This window comes from Passer domesticus, chromosome 7 (genome assembly GCF_036417665.1).
Source record: "Passer domesticus isolate bPasDom1 chromosome 7, bPasDom1.hap1, whole genome shotgun sequence".
NCBI classification, from domain to species: Eukaryota; Metazoa; Chordata; class Aves; order Passeriformes; family Passeridae; genus Passer; species Passer domesticus.
The window spans coordinates 59,719,984-59,734,847 of record NC_087480.1 but is presented as its reverse complement, the minus strand read 5'-3'; the positions used below and the strand labels follow the sequence as shown (position 1 = coordinate 59,734,847).

Here is a 14,864-nt window from a genome sequence, read left to right as displayed (position 1 = left end):
ATATGAAATACTTTAATGCTCAGGTTTCCTTTATTGTTCCCTGGGGTCTTTCCAGCCACCCCTGCTGTGGGTTGACAGCCCTTTCCTCTGTGGGAGCAGCACTGCTATTTACAGCTGGTGAGGATCAGGCTGTTTTCCCCTAGAGAAAAATGCTCAAGGGAAGATGCCATTCCTGACAGTTAAAACACTTTCAGTCTATACTAAGCATCCTCTGTAAAACTTTAGCTCAAGTTGATTGTGTCAAGCCCTGCAAAGTAACTCCATTCAGCAGAGCTCACAGTGCATGCGTGGTACATGAAGAGATTGCACTTCTTTGTGTATGCACCTCCTAATTTACCTGAGGCAGTCCCTCAACTGTCTGTAGCTAGCTGGAGTTACAGCTTTCCCTCACACACTCCACCAGCTGCATGGAACATGTGCCTCCAGGTGGTCCTGGGTGGTTTTCCCAAGAGCTCTGCTCTTCAGGGAAATTTAAGTACAAACCTCCATGGGATTCATGCATTTCATTCATTGCCCACGTGTCAGTGAAGAATGTCACTGATGGTATTTCAGCCTATGTATCTGCACCATAACTACTACACTCTGTCCACGGAAGAGAAACTGATAACTCTATAACAAATCAAAGCAAAAAAAGACACCGAGCAGCATTATTAATTGATAACTTAAAAGCCAGAGGTTTGAGGGACATTAAAATTGTCAGTGATAGCAAAGCCTGAACAGCTCAACAGTCTGAGAGACTTAGGCAGAGATTGATGCAGTGGCTGTGGACCTGCCTTTGGTTTGCAGTGATGCTGGTGATCGACTCAGTGCAGAAAATTGTCCCACCAATCAACTCAGCAGTTTCAAATGAAACATGAGCTGAAATTAGTTACTGGGGAGGATGTTATCTCAGATGTTTTTTTCTAAAACATCTGATAGATCCAGGATGTGGTGGTATGGCATGATGGTGATTTATTTCTCAGTCTCTGAATGTAAATTCATCTTCCTCTTTCAATATGGAGAAGTCTTCGAAGTCGAACCTGGGGGTAGATTATTTTCCAGAAGTGGGAATCTAGAAAACAAGGCAAAATATGTTATCATATATCTTTACTGCTCCTTGCAACATTATTTTCTGCTTAGGATTTCTAGATACTTATATCAATGCATGGATAAAGTAAAAACAATTTCTGATTATGGGTTTTATCAAAATGGAATTCATTACTGAAAACATAGTATGCATCTTGAGTATTATTAACAAATCTTGCCTAAATTTAATATCTCCCCATCATTCCCTTTCTAACCAAGATTCAGTAACATTCAAATAGTGCCAATGTGATAAATATTCACTGTAGAGGAACATAACTCAGAGTTTTCCTACCTGGTTGTGGTCGTTTGGTGCTCTTCAGAGGAGGAGCCATCTTCTGATCTTCTCTCCTCTTCTCTCCTCTTCTCTCCTCTTCTCTCCTCTTCTCTCCAGGAGGTTTTTAGGAAAGGATCAGCCATCATATTTGATGTTCTAAAAATGCATGCCTGTCTTTGTCATGCCTCATATGTGTTCTGATATCCAAAGACATGGGAGACAGACTGAAAAATCTGTTGGTAGGTAGAGAAAGCACTCTGGGAGAGTGGGCCTCCAGATTCTGTTCTCCATGGAGCAGTTGCCCTCTGCCATTACGCTGATTAAACAACCTTATAATAAAATACAGTGTCATCTTAGAAGGGGAATTTGCTTTCAGAACTGGTGAAAATCACTGGAGATCTATAATTTCTTCAGATAAACACCTGGCAACTGATTTTCTTTACCCTGCCTAATTTGCCTTTGATTTCTAAGACCCTAAGGCACTTAAGAGATCAGAAAATAGTTTAGTCTATAAAAAAGAAATGCACCTTTCCTTTTAGCATTGGTTCTCAAATTGTACTTTCAGGCACTGCTATCACCATGTGTAATTACTTGCAGGTGTCAGCTGGAACGTGGTGTCTTTTGTCTTCTCAAGTGCTTTGGCCAGCAGGGACCTAACAAGCTTTGGTTTACTGTGATTAATAGGTTGGCTGTTGGTCTAAATGACCACTGGAAAAGGACATCCTGTATGATAAGAGCTTTCACTGTCAGTCATATGGATTGCTTCACCTCTGAATGTTCCAAAGCAGCATTGCTGGAACAGTTTGGACCTGGGTCTCAAGCCAGTGAGACTTTCATAGACAAGCAGGACTCTGCAAAATCTTGCAATTCAGTGGTTGAATTCCACTATGAGCATCAGAACAGAGTAAGAAACCAGTGATCTTGAGCACAATTAGACCTGATTTATACACGTTATTTGCTTATCATCTATTCCATATCACATCAATTTAGGTTCTTAATACGGGCACTTATCACAGCAGTGATTGCTGTCTGCTCTGTTAATTGATGATTTCATTGTTCATTGCACCTATTTATGTGTGTCTGTCAGGAAGGGTTTTGTTGTTTCAGCTATTTGAGCATAAGAACAGTTCTCCAAATCATTAAAATGTCATTCAAAAATCCTCAAAATCTCCAAAATGGGATTTTGAATTAGGCTTCAGGGGAAAATCTGAAGATTTTCTGCAGAAAGAGAACAAATTCTTTAGAGATTTTTTTGTGTCCATCAGACTGGCTGGTGGAGCCTTCTCAGGTAGCAAGAAACCTCTTCCAGGAAGTTTCTGCAATGCTCTGACATTTATACAGTGGCTGTCGGTGTTGCATAACCTCAGGAGCATCATTAGCATTGACCTGTTGTAGAGCTGCCACATTTCATGTCCCGTGTTCTTCAGCAGAGCAATGCTTATCAGTGATTTTCCTAACTCACCTCTTGTCAGAAAGAGCTTTTTGCTGTGTTTATTGTTTCTATTTAGGATATAGAGTAAGGGGAAGACAAAGAAGTTTAAAAATTAGAGAACTTGGAGTTATGAGCTGTTTTATAAATTTTGGCCAGGATTAATTTCTTAAACACAATTATTATTTTGTATTTATTTCAAACAATAGATTCCAATGCTGTTTTAATTTTGCTGTTTCATTTTTAACCTCTATTATTTATGAATTTCTTTAAATTGTTTGCCTTGTTCACAGCACTCTTTAAGGCTTCTCCCCCTCTATTATTTTATCGTGGCAGTTGAAGCGATCTCTGTAGAGTCAAACACTGCTTTATGCAGATCCCATTGGGGCTATTCACGTATCCATATGTGCATGCAGTTCCCACTAATGCTTGTCAATGGGACTTAACATATGAGCATGGACATGAGAATAGACCCCTTGCTGGGCACTTGACTAGATGGGGATTTTTTTTTTGATGTTGATCCAGATCACTCACAGCAAACGTGGCTGTTATTAGAAATCACTGCACTTAACAGGACCACCGAGTGCAACCTCCCTTTCCTTCTCCTTCTCCCACATGGGAGCTGCTTGGTGGACTTTGCAGGCTCATGGTAAATATTTCTTAGACACAAACTGGAATCCAAGGCTATTGCATAAAGTAGCTTTATTCTGTGTGTTCCCTTCTGTTTGCCACGAAACAGTTAAGTCACTCCATTAAAGAAAGGGGAGGGATTTTAAGGAATTAAGTGGGACTTGGATGTTTGGGCTCTGTCTGTGGCTCCAACTAGGCAGGATGGTTGCAGCTTTAACACTCACTACTTATGAAAAGAAATAGAAATCTGAGCTAACTTTGAGCATTTACAATTTTTTTCCATGTACCTGTTTTTAGCATCTTTTTTGGTAACTGTGGGCTCCCCACTCTGCTGGTATTCATGTGCCATTCAAATAATGACAGAACACTGTCCATCATGAAGTTCAAGTCTTCAATATGTTTTGTAAAACTGATGCACCTCTGCCATTTGTAATCCCACTCCACTGCAATTCAGGGAGATGCAAATGTTGACTCGTATTTTTTGTTAACCATATGAAAATAATTTCTGATTTCTGAGTAATTTGTAATGAAAATGTGTCCACATCTGAAAAAGGAAATGACCAAGTCAAGGTGTATTTTCTCAATCTCTTTTCTGCTAGGAGGTTTCCTGCTTTTAAGCCGCACTTTGAGATTTTGGATGGTTGGTTTTTTTAGATGTATGATCCTTGGAGAAGTTTACTGAGCTATAATTCTGGGTGCACTAGGGACCAATGTACTGAAGTCAAACATGAGCAGGAAGCACAATGTTTCAATAGCCAACCCTTCAGGAATTAATTTGCTTAGTTTAAATCTTCACTTTCTATCTCACTCCATGCTTTCAGATTTTCCCTACTGCCACTAGAAGCATGAACAAACCTCTAACAGAGTACCAGGATACAACAGTGTCTGTGTCCCAGAGAACTGGCCCTGATTCCCCCAGCTCCATTGTGGCCAGAACCTTGTACCAGGGCCGAAATCTTGCATTTAGTTCCTGTGGACATCAGAACTGACCTCTGATTAAACTGGGGGCACATGTCAGGATAAAGCCAAATGAGAGAAATTTCAGGACACAGTAACTCTCAGTTTTCCATCTCCCAAGGTTGGTCAGTCAAGGTTGGCCAGTCTTTTCTCTTTTAAAGGTTGATTTTTGATGCTCAAAATTTTACCTGGCATTAACCACTAGGAGACATTTTCCAAAAAATTATTTTTTTTGTCAGGTTGATTTCTTTCTAGAAAACTTTTACCCAAACTAATTCATCTGTCCTTAAGAAAGGTTCTAGAATATATTTTTCAGTGTTACTGTTCTCATAGTTTGACCTGTAAAGTACTGATAACATCTTGGTTTGAAAGCAACAACTAGGAGACTGTCCTGTATCATCTGTTTCTCAAGGAATGTTTTATGGAAGTCTCAAAAATCCATTGAATCTCAAAAGCCTTTACAAATTTCACATTTGCTTGTGCTCAGCAAAAATTTTACAGCATTAAACTGCTAAAGACAGAGCAGGTTTTACAGGGAGGAGGCACCATTTGGGAAGAGTGCACAGAGCCTGTCTTGCCATGCAGGGGTTCATGAACACCTTTCTACCATACTCTTTCAAATATTTGCAAACTTCTGGGTGCTCAGTCTTGCATTCCCAGCACTGTCCTGTGAACATCCCCACTTCATGTGCAATTAAATGTCATTTACAAAGCAGGTAATGAGTTAAAATAACCGTGCCCCTATTGCTTAGGAGGAAGTATGTCTCTTAGCTGGTACTAATGGATGGTAGCTATTAGTTACTCCTGCATTAAGGTGCATTCATATTGAAATTTTGTACTGTCATTACAATGCATTTGATTAAAATGCAGAAGAATTACACATTAAATATCATGTGGCTGGATGGAAGCGTAATTTAGCTGAGTCTGCAGATGCAGTCATGCAGGTGTTTCTGTAATTCTGATTCACTTGGTAAAACTGTTGATGTTCAGTGGCCCTCAAATCACACAACCATCTGTGGTTCAGTTCCTTGTGAAAGGATTTCCTTGTGCCTTTTATCAGATATGATCGCTGGATTCCAAAGCAAAACTTTTGTGAATTAGGCAACATTTAAATGTTTGGCTTTTTGGGGGGCGGAGAGGTATTACATACACCAGGTATTTCAGCTTGCATTTGTTAACCACAGAGCTACTGCAAGAGGATAAATCCTGAGGTCTTTGTGAGAACCTTGTCTCACTCCAAGGAAGCATTATGCTCTCTTAAATAAGAAAATTTAATATGTAAGTCTGGATTGTGTTTGATTTGAAGTTTTTGAAACTAAACCAAATTCTTTTGTATGCATCTCCCTGACAAAACAGTCAGGTGCCTGAAAAGCACTGAATGTCAGTTTTTATAGGTAGATTCACATTTCCTGCCTAGACCTCGTATCAATAAATACAATCTTAAAAACTGCAACCACTGCAGCTTTAGTTTTCACAAAACACAAAATAATGCAAGGTACTCTCAGTGCAGAGGCAGAGAGCTGAGCCCAACACCAGGTGGGTCCACAAGTGCCAGCAGATGCTCCTCAGTCCTTACAGAGCTGCTCATGTCCCCTTTCTTTGCTAGACTGAGAACTTCAAGGCAGGAAGCCACAACTGGGAACAGAGGACAAGGAAATAGGAGCAGATAGGGAGGAAAGCAGGGACAGAGCTTACAGGAGCTGGGATCTGTGCAAGGGCTGTGACTGGTGTTTGCAGTGCAACTCACTGTTGGCCTTCCATTGGTGTTTTCCAGCCCATAGATCTTTCCAGGCTGGGAACATCCAGCCCTTCACTCCATTTGGAATCAGGCTGACATAACTTTTAGAGAATCACGGACTTGATGTCATCAGAACACAGCGTGAAGCAATCAAGCTAATGTGGAGTTTTGTCTAGCAAGTCTTTCAGGGTTGAGCGCAGTTTGAAAGAAAAAAAAACAAGTCAGAATCACAGGTGGTTTATTCTTTACCTCAAGGGTCACTGTGTTTACACATTTAGAAAAAGTGACTGAGCTAATTTATAAGACTTTTACTTTAAAGGAAAAATAAAGACCTCACAAGAATTTTAGTCCATCAGCAACATATGGAAATGAGAAAAATCTGTCCTCAGTTGATGAAATATTTATTTATCATTGAAATCCCAGACATTTGCGTTCAATGTAAGGGCAAAACAAATCTTATGCATAACCTCCTAGAGAATTCTGTTAAAAGCAGTTTTGGATACCTGTAAGTAATTATGCTATCACATTCTCTAACGGATTTAATTTGGGCCAAGTAGCAACTACTGTATGTCCAAAAAGATAATGAATTAAAGCAATGCTTTGGCATATCCCCTTTCTGAAATGTTAGCAGTCTCTCAAGTGACTTGAAAAATGGGCTTCAATAAATGGACAGGAAAATATAAGCAATTAAATTCAATCAATAAAGCTGTCCTTGACCAAAGTCCAAACATTAAAAACAACTCCAATTGAATTATGAGAAATCCTTTTCTGATTTTAACTAGATTAGTTTAATCACATGTGCATTGAAGTTGCGTGCCATCCCTCACTAAGTTTACGGAAACAAAAAGCTCCCTACTGCTCCCTGTCCCTCACTTCAGCCCAGCTCTGCGTTTCCTTACAGAAGAGCTTTCTTATGATGAGCAAGGTCACTCAGAGGAAAATGGCAGAGCAGAGTTCCAGGTGACAGCCCTGGTTTCCAGCCTTCTCTGCCTTTCCTTCACTTCCACAGAACCTCTTGTTTCCATAACTACTCTGTCCCTTTCTTTCCTTTTGTTGAGAAACAGAAACATTTCTAAAACCCTGAAAAGCTACTCAAAATGTAAACATCTCCCAAGTGACAAAGTAACTCGAAGGTTTTGATACCACCTCCTTCTCCCATTCTCTATTCAGCTTTTATTCTAATATACTGATATAGCTGAGGATAAATACACTAACAAAATCAGGGGTGCTCCAAATTATGGTAAGAATGTACATACACACAGAGGTAAGCAAACTGACAATAGAAATTATTTAGAAGTAAAAAAACCCAAACCAAAACCAAAAGAAAAGAAAAAATAAAAAACTAAAAAAATCCCAACAGCAACAACAAGAACAAAATAAACAAAAAATGCACAAAAACCAAATCCAACAACTCAGAGACTTCTGGAAAAAAATATTTTTGCCATAATCAGTTATTTCCCAAACCATTATGAATAACAGAGTATGTCTAGATTCAAATCCTCCCTGAGAAGTGCAGCTCAGTGGGGGAATTTGGGGATTTCAAACTCTGGGCTGGAGAACCTCCCCATTGCCTCAGAGAAAACAGGAGTTCACCTCCTCCCTTCCCCAGGGAGCCAGGAACAGCTGACAAATAACTTCACAGGAGCCAACCAGCCTTCAGCTGGGAATCACCATACAAGTCCACTCTGCCTTCAGGAGATCTGAACCAGCAACACCTGTGAGCTAAACGCGGCTTGGCTCGTTCTCTGAGCTGACCTGTACAATGGAAGTAATCTCTTATATTCAGAAGGAGAATATAATGTGAGGTTATTTTAGATCTGACTTTCAGCCACAAAGCACTTAAGATACGAAATAGGTGGATCTGGGGAAATAATTCATAAGTAGCCAAGTGTTAGTTGAACTTTAACTCTTGGGGGAATTGAGGTTTTTCAGCAATTCCTTCCAAAATGAAGGCTGAATTATGACAAAACTATTTTCCTCAGATAAGGGACAGTGGATCAGAAGCAAAGTAATTTCCTGTCCTATAAGAAGTAAAACATTGCAAGCAGAGAGAGGGAGGGAAAGGGTTGGGGGCCCTGGGTTTGCTGGATCTGCAGGATGACTCTGGAGACCTTCCCATGAATGCATCCCCACAAATGCTGTATCCAGATCTTTAGTGGACACAGAGCCAAGTGTGACAAAACTCAATGTGAAATATTACAATAAGACTAATATCACGAACAAATGCCGGGTGCTGCAGTTCTGAAAATAGGGAGACTCATACGGATGATGTCTCCTACTGACTTCAACTTGATCACATTGGCTGATAGTTCAGTAATGTGTCAGGAGATCAAGCTGAGGAGAAAGACACCTGAGAAAAGCAACTCCCTTCCTGCTGACAGCAGAACCTCTGCCTTGGCCAATTTCTAGCTGTTTGCACACGTAGTGGGAAGCCCAAGGAGCTTGTATTCCCTTAGCAACCAAAGTTGGCACCTGTGGTATTTGTTTTCAGCGACTGACACCAAGAGTTTGAACTTACATCTGTTTTACTGAATTATGGTAAAACAGTCTTACTAACTGCAAAAAGCAGCTCTCATTTGGACAATGCCATCCAGATCCTCTGCAGCTTGTGCTTCCTGTAATTTCATTTCACATCCCACCCAGAAATTACAGGAAACTGCAAAGCACAAGAACATGACAAGTCTTGTGCAGGCTGGGTCTTGACAGCTTGACCTATTCCCAGCTTTAAAACTTGCCTATGTAGAAGTTTTCCTAATGTCTTTTATAGTTTGTTCGTAAAGGATTGTCCACGTGGTGCCTTATCACAAACTGTGGAATGAGTCCAGGAGATGGCAACAACATGAACTGCTGTGGGGGATAACAAGGACTCTGTTATGACTGGGAACGTTTGCAGTACTATAAATAACTCTATCAATATTGTGATAATGGCACTTTAAAGAGGTCTATTTTACAAGTGTTGAATGTAAGAGAGACCACAGCTGTGCTCATTAATTCTGAAGTATGCTCCTCTCTACGTACAATTTGCAGGTGTAACAATAGGAGTGTTGACTCAGTGCAGGTCTAGCTAATGTTTGGATTAAAAAAAAGGTCACAGTAGCATGATTAGTTCTTAACGAGTCTTTATTGTATTTGGCAGAGGGAAGGCAAATGATGATAGTTTAATTGAAAACAATAAAAGTAAAATGGAACTTTGTTACAGAATTTAGCTATACGTAAATAGCTTCTCCCCCCCAAAGAGCAAGTACCGTAATTGACAGCAGTAGATCTTTTGATAATTAATTGCAGTAAATTATCACTTGGCACAAAGAAGGCATAATTCTAATTAATTTGCAACCTTTCCAGCATAACACTGAATTGAAAATGGCACTGCTGTAATTTTTTTGAAGCTAATATAGAACTGGAGTACAAACATTGTGATGCTTTCTTGTGTTTCCCTTGTTTGCAGTTGAACCGGGGTGATTCGGTCCTCTCCATACAATTGCTGTACCTCGCAGGGATGACCCAAATGGGAAGGAGTTTCCTGCACAGTCGGGATTAATAAGCCACAGCATGGGATAATATAATTATGAACAGAAATCCAGGCAGAGAACAGGTTCAGCTGGGGCTCCTCTCAGACATCAGTGCCTTGATTTGAGGACAGTCAGGGCTGCAAAGTGTCCTTTAAATCTAGATTTGGTTCAGAATGAAGTTTTGTGGTAATGTGGACAGGCCAGACTGTTTAAACAAGGCCCAGAACTGCAATGTCTGTCAAATCCATCAGTTAACTTACAAATGAATTTTTTTACCTCTGGGAACACAAATCCCTCTTGGCAACTGCAGGGCTGAACTACCTGGCAAGACCTCTTGAGGAGGTGTGATGGAAGGAGGTCTGTGAAGGCAGCCAGCTCACAGCACTGGCAGCTTTTAACTCCACGGACTGCCGGGATGCAGTGGCCAACAAATCCGTCTTAAGCAGGATGCTCGGTGAGTGCTTATGGATGAGGTGCTGTTCCTCTCTTATCATAACCAGAGTTTACGGAGAAGATCCTCAGCTAATGATTTGTTAATGGCATTAAGATCTGGGCCCAATCTGTGACTTTGCAAACAGCCCACAACTCTTCTGTGCCTCAAAACTTTTCAGTGTCCCTGGGAGATAATGTTTACCTCCCGCACATCAGTGTTGTGAGAATAAATTAACTTTGGGAGAGTATGTTGAGCTCCTTGGAAAACAGTTACTAAATAAGTGAAAGTATTATCATATATTAAATCAGATCAGCTATTAAAAATAAGAACAAGTCCTCAGATCTGTAGTTTTCGCTACATCAGTTTCTCCCTCCTCTGCTGATTACTGTTAGCCTTGATAATAATGAACTCAAAGACGATATTAACAGCCTAACCTATACTATGATTTAATCTTGATTGCCACAGATCAAGGTTTGATTTAATTGCTCTAGAATTAATTAGGAAGAGAAACAAGTTATAAAAAAGAATTTTCTCTCTAAATAAAGAAACTGTTTACATTCAATTGGAGTTCATGTTGGAACAAATCATTAAGCTATAAAAGATTACATCTGGGCTAGAATTAAAGTCAAGCCGATTCATTAACCCAAATGGTAGCCCAGAGATTACTAACATGGTATTTCTGCTTTGGTGATCAAAGGATCAAGGATACATGACCAGATGACCCTAATTGAAGCAATCTCCACTGAATTTTGTAAATGAACTTGAAAGTACTCAGAAGATAGTCATGTCAACGTGGAGAATAAATTTATCCTGGTAGTCTTACTTTATACATAAGGAAAAGGGAAGAAAAGATAATGGCAATATAGCAATACTTTGTGAAGTACATAAAGCAAGAATATTTTCCTTGAGTTATGGAGGAACCTTATCCAAATTGTTTATAGTTGTCTGTTAGAGCTTTTTGAAATAAAGGAAATTTACGGTCAAAAACTTTGTTGCTATTGCCCTGTCAATGACCTCATCACACCTGACCTATAGGGAGTATCTTCTGCTGGGTTAGCCCATAAATCAGCCTGCAGGCAAGGCCTTTCCCTCAAAAGTTGAATTAGGTATGATAGTTTTATTGTGTGAGCTACTGTTCACCAGGGACTGAGTAGAATCTGCTGCCCGTATTTCACTCCAGAGTGCAGGATGGATGAACTCCAGCCTCGGTCCCAATGGGGAGAGTCCAAGTCTGTGCCTCACTGAACCCCTGAACCTACAGACTCTCAACTCATCATTGGCAAGAGCTGCAGATGCTTTGTCAAGGTAATGCTTGGATGTATAAGCTCAGGTTTTTTTCAAGTTTTAAATAAGAAAGATTCGCTTAAATGCTGAAAATAATAGCAGTGTGACTTCTTTCAAAAGGCTGGTATAGACATTAGTGAAATCCTATGTATCCCTCTGTGGACAATCAAGAGTCACTGAGCATAAGAACTTCCTGAAGAGGGAGACTCTGATTCTTGGTGAAAAGGGGAGGAATTGGATGTGATAACTAGTGACGGACAAATTTCAAAAGGTTCAGGGTTTATGCTTGTTTTGAGTAACCATCCGGGAGCTTTGATGCATATCCAAAGCTTATCTAGACCTCTTGGGCTCATAAATATTGGGATGGAAAATCTTGCAAAAAAGGGCTCTCTCAAGAGGTTTTTTCTCTTTTAGTAGTTTGGGCAAGTATTTTCTTGTCACGCTGTAGATACAACAAAAATAGTAATGACAAGACATAAGACCTGTTCTTTAAGAGTACTTCATCAAGTCTAAATCAGGAATAAATATAAAAGCTTCTCTTAAAATGCTTTCCACATCTCCAGAGCTTCTTGTGGTTAAGGGGGACAAACTTTTAAAGTAAATGCGAAGACATAGATCTCAGTTCTTTCTGAAGCTTAACTGTGCTACAGACCTTTTGAGTTGGGTACTTCTGTCATTTAATACAATACTTTGATACAATTGTTTTATGTACCAAACAATTGTTTTGGTAACAATTGTTACCAAATTGTTAACAATTGTTAACAATTGTTAATGCTGCAGAGATTTTTGGATAAATGCTGCAGAGATTTTTGGATAAATGAGATGTAGGTCAAGGTAGCAGGAATACAGGCATCTTCTGAAATGTTGTTTGTGTGTATGGCCATTAAATGAAATAAACCCTACTTTTCAAAGGCCAGGCTTTCCATGAAATCTCATGAATGTTTGAATAAGTTTTATATGTGTATGTACCCATGTACATTTCCCTAGTTCTCCACAGGCACAAAGTAGATCATAGCTGCTGAACTCTTCCAATTGGTTTTGTAGAGGAGCGGTTTTAGTTTACCCATTAAAAATATAGTTATAACTAAAATATATATAATACATATAATGTAGTACCACTAAAATATAGTTATGCAGAATAAAATTCCTTGGATGATAAAGAGTGGGCTCCTGAAGCTGGTAGAGGGGTCTGGCCTCTCTCTCAGGCTGGAGTGACAGAAAGTGGGCACCCTTCTGGGAGCTCTTTCCAGGACTGGCTGGAGATGAACCAGTAAGTTCAGTAAGGTTTGTTTTTGGAAATGTGACCAAACTCCTGAAGCCAGGGCTGACCTTCCTATACATTTGTTTCAGTATTGGCAAACAGTTAAAATCCACACAATTTCTGAAACACCAGCTTAGGCAGGGGAGAATTTCCTGTGACTGAATAAACTCAGAGGACACCTAAACCTGAGGCTCAGGCCTGGTGCCAAGGCATGGGACAGCACCTGCCCCCGTCAGCACTCAGTGCAGACTCTAAGCACAAAACCTGCTTTGTAAAAACATGCAGTGTTTCAGAGGAAGTTCAGTAAAACAGGTCTGTTGATTAAGCTCACCACTGTTTCAGGTTCAGATGTTATTTGCAGGGTTGGAGGGGAAGAGGTGCCCTCTGCCCAGCCTCTCAGAGAAAGGATAAAAGCAGTGACCTTTTCACTGTGGTGGGACAGGCTGGTGGGAGAGGCTGAAAGAGAAGATTCTCCCCAATGGTGGCTGGGGGAGAGGAATTTATTTCCTCCAGATAGGAGCTGTAGGGGCAGATGCTCCAGGTGAAGTGCTGCCACTCCTTTTTCCTAAAGATCAGTGTGAAATAATGATGGGGAGAGTTGATGGCTGAAAGGCTTAAAAATACTGGTTAATCTTTTGGCCAGCTCACTTACAGAACCATAAGCATCAAGAGCACCTTAAGTGAGTCACAGCAGCACATGGCAACTAGGATGGAAGCAAAACCTGGGGAGGCAATTCTTTTGAAGACCATGCTGGTTACAACCAAATCAACTTCTTTTCACAACAGAATAAAAACCCCTTGTGTCTTTTATGGGTTGAGCTTTGAAGAGCTCTGAGAAGAGCCCCAGCAGGTGGGGTTCACTGCTGAGCAGGAGCTGGGCTGTATGATGAGAATTTGTGGTTCCTCAGTGCTGGGAAAGAGGCCAAAGCCCTTTGGAACCCACAGCTAAGAACTCTTAACCTGTAGTCCGGCATAATCCCTACATGGACACGGTATCCTGTAACCATTGGTTAGTTATTCTGAATGTTTGTTAAGAAGCTGTAGCCTGCTATTTCCATCTACCTCACAGGCTGAAGTTGCTGTGTGTCTGAGCCAGTGGACCTGGCCGTGTTCCTCTCCCATGGCAGCCAGTGACCTAATCCAGCTCCAAGTCCATGGGAGTGTCTCTGTTGACTCCAGCAGAATCTGGCCAGGGTTTTAGGGAGCTGGCAGAGCACATGGAGAGCAGCACACTGGGATCTCCCAATGAGCACTGCAGCTCCTGTGTGCTGAGGGAGATGCTGCATGCCCAGGGAGCACAGTTTGGCCCCTTCGTAGTAGCAACATCTAAACATGGGATGGCAAGTAAATAAACCCAGCCAAACCCAGCCAACGCACACAGCAAAAATTACCATCCTGTTCAGGAAGCAACAAATCAGGTCGCACATCGTTGTCTGAACTATTTAAATTGTCATTGGCCGTGTCACCCTTTCTTTTTTTAGCTGCCTCAGTAAGCCATGTTTTGGCATCTTTGTACTCAGATAGATATATCTTTAGTAGTGCACATGAGAGCGAATGTGTTAGTAACTTGGGGAATAAATTTGCATCCAACACTCCATTATTTTTATCTTGTTTTTCTCTTTAACCAAGTCACAAAAAGTCTACACTTCAATCTCCAAGTATTCCAGAACGGTACAGCAGAATTGGGCAAATTAATTACATATTGACATAACAGCACTAAGAATAGAGATCTCTACAGAGCTTTGCAAGAAGAGGCTTTTCTACAGATGGAAAAACTTTGACACAGAGTTAAAGTTAGTTCTGTAAAAAACCCCCACAAGACGAAAACAAGTAGTTTAAGTGTCTGCTCATGTAATCAGGCTTGGTTCCTTGGTTGTTTTTTTCCCCAGTGTTGGCTTTTGGCTGCCCCAGAATTGTCAAGTAGACTCTGGAAACTGTGGAGAAGTGCAAAGATAAACCTTGCACAGAGTTTCAGGCACTCAAGGGATAAGACTGGCTGAGGTGCTTAAATACCAGATCTACCCAACATCCAACTGAGGCCTTTAAGGGAATCAGGGTAGCAGCTCATCACTGGGAAGGCTCTGGTTTGCTGCCATCCAAGAACAGGGACAGAGCAGAAGACCACCCTTGTCCTCACAACCCCCCACCCAGAGGCAGGTCAATGCAGAACAGAGATGAACAGAGCCAAACTGACACACAATATTTGTTAATGGAGAGTTTCTAGATTTGCATGAGTGGGCCTGTTCCTTATTTCATCTTCCCCTGAGGCACCCCCCCTTTCCAT

At 40.8% G+C, this 14,864-nt stretch overlaps 1 protein-coding gene and 2 long non-coding RNA genes across 17 annotated transcripts in view; 1 reads left to right on the top strand and 2 right to left on the bottom strand.

Annotated features, from left to right (window-relative positions):
- NFIA (nuclear factor I A) overlaps positions 1–14,864 on the bottom strand; it is a 406,668-nt gene that overhangs the window by 265,303 nt on the left and 126,501 nt on the right. The window lies entirely within an intron of this gene.
- Positions 1–14,864, top strand: part of LOC135305429 (uncharacterized) — a 51,895-nt gene that overhangs the window by 5,149 nt on the left and 31,882 nt on the right. Inside the window, exons 4-5 of the long non-coding RNA XR_010366610.1 lie at positions 9,539–10,056; positions 11,216–11,340. This is a non-coding gene — a long non-coding RNA (uncharacterized LOC135305429). The remainder of the gene's footprint in view (positions 1–9,538; positions 10,057–11,215; positions 11,341–14,864) is intronic.
- On the bottom strand, positions 236–3,224 carry LOC135305431 (uncharacterized). Its single transcript, XR_010366612.1, has 2 exons — positions 1,358–3,224; positions 236–1,051 (listed from the first exon to the last, which is right to left on the bottom strand). It is a non-coding gene; the product is annotated as an uncharacterized LOC135305431 (long non-coding RNA).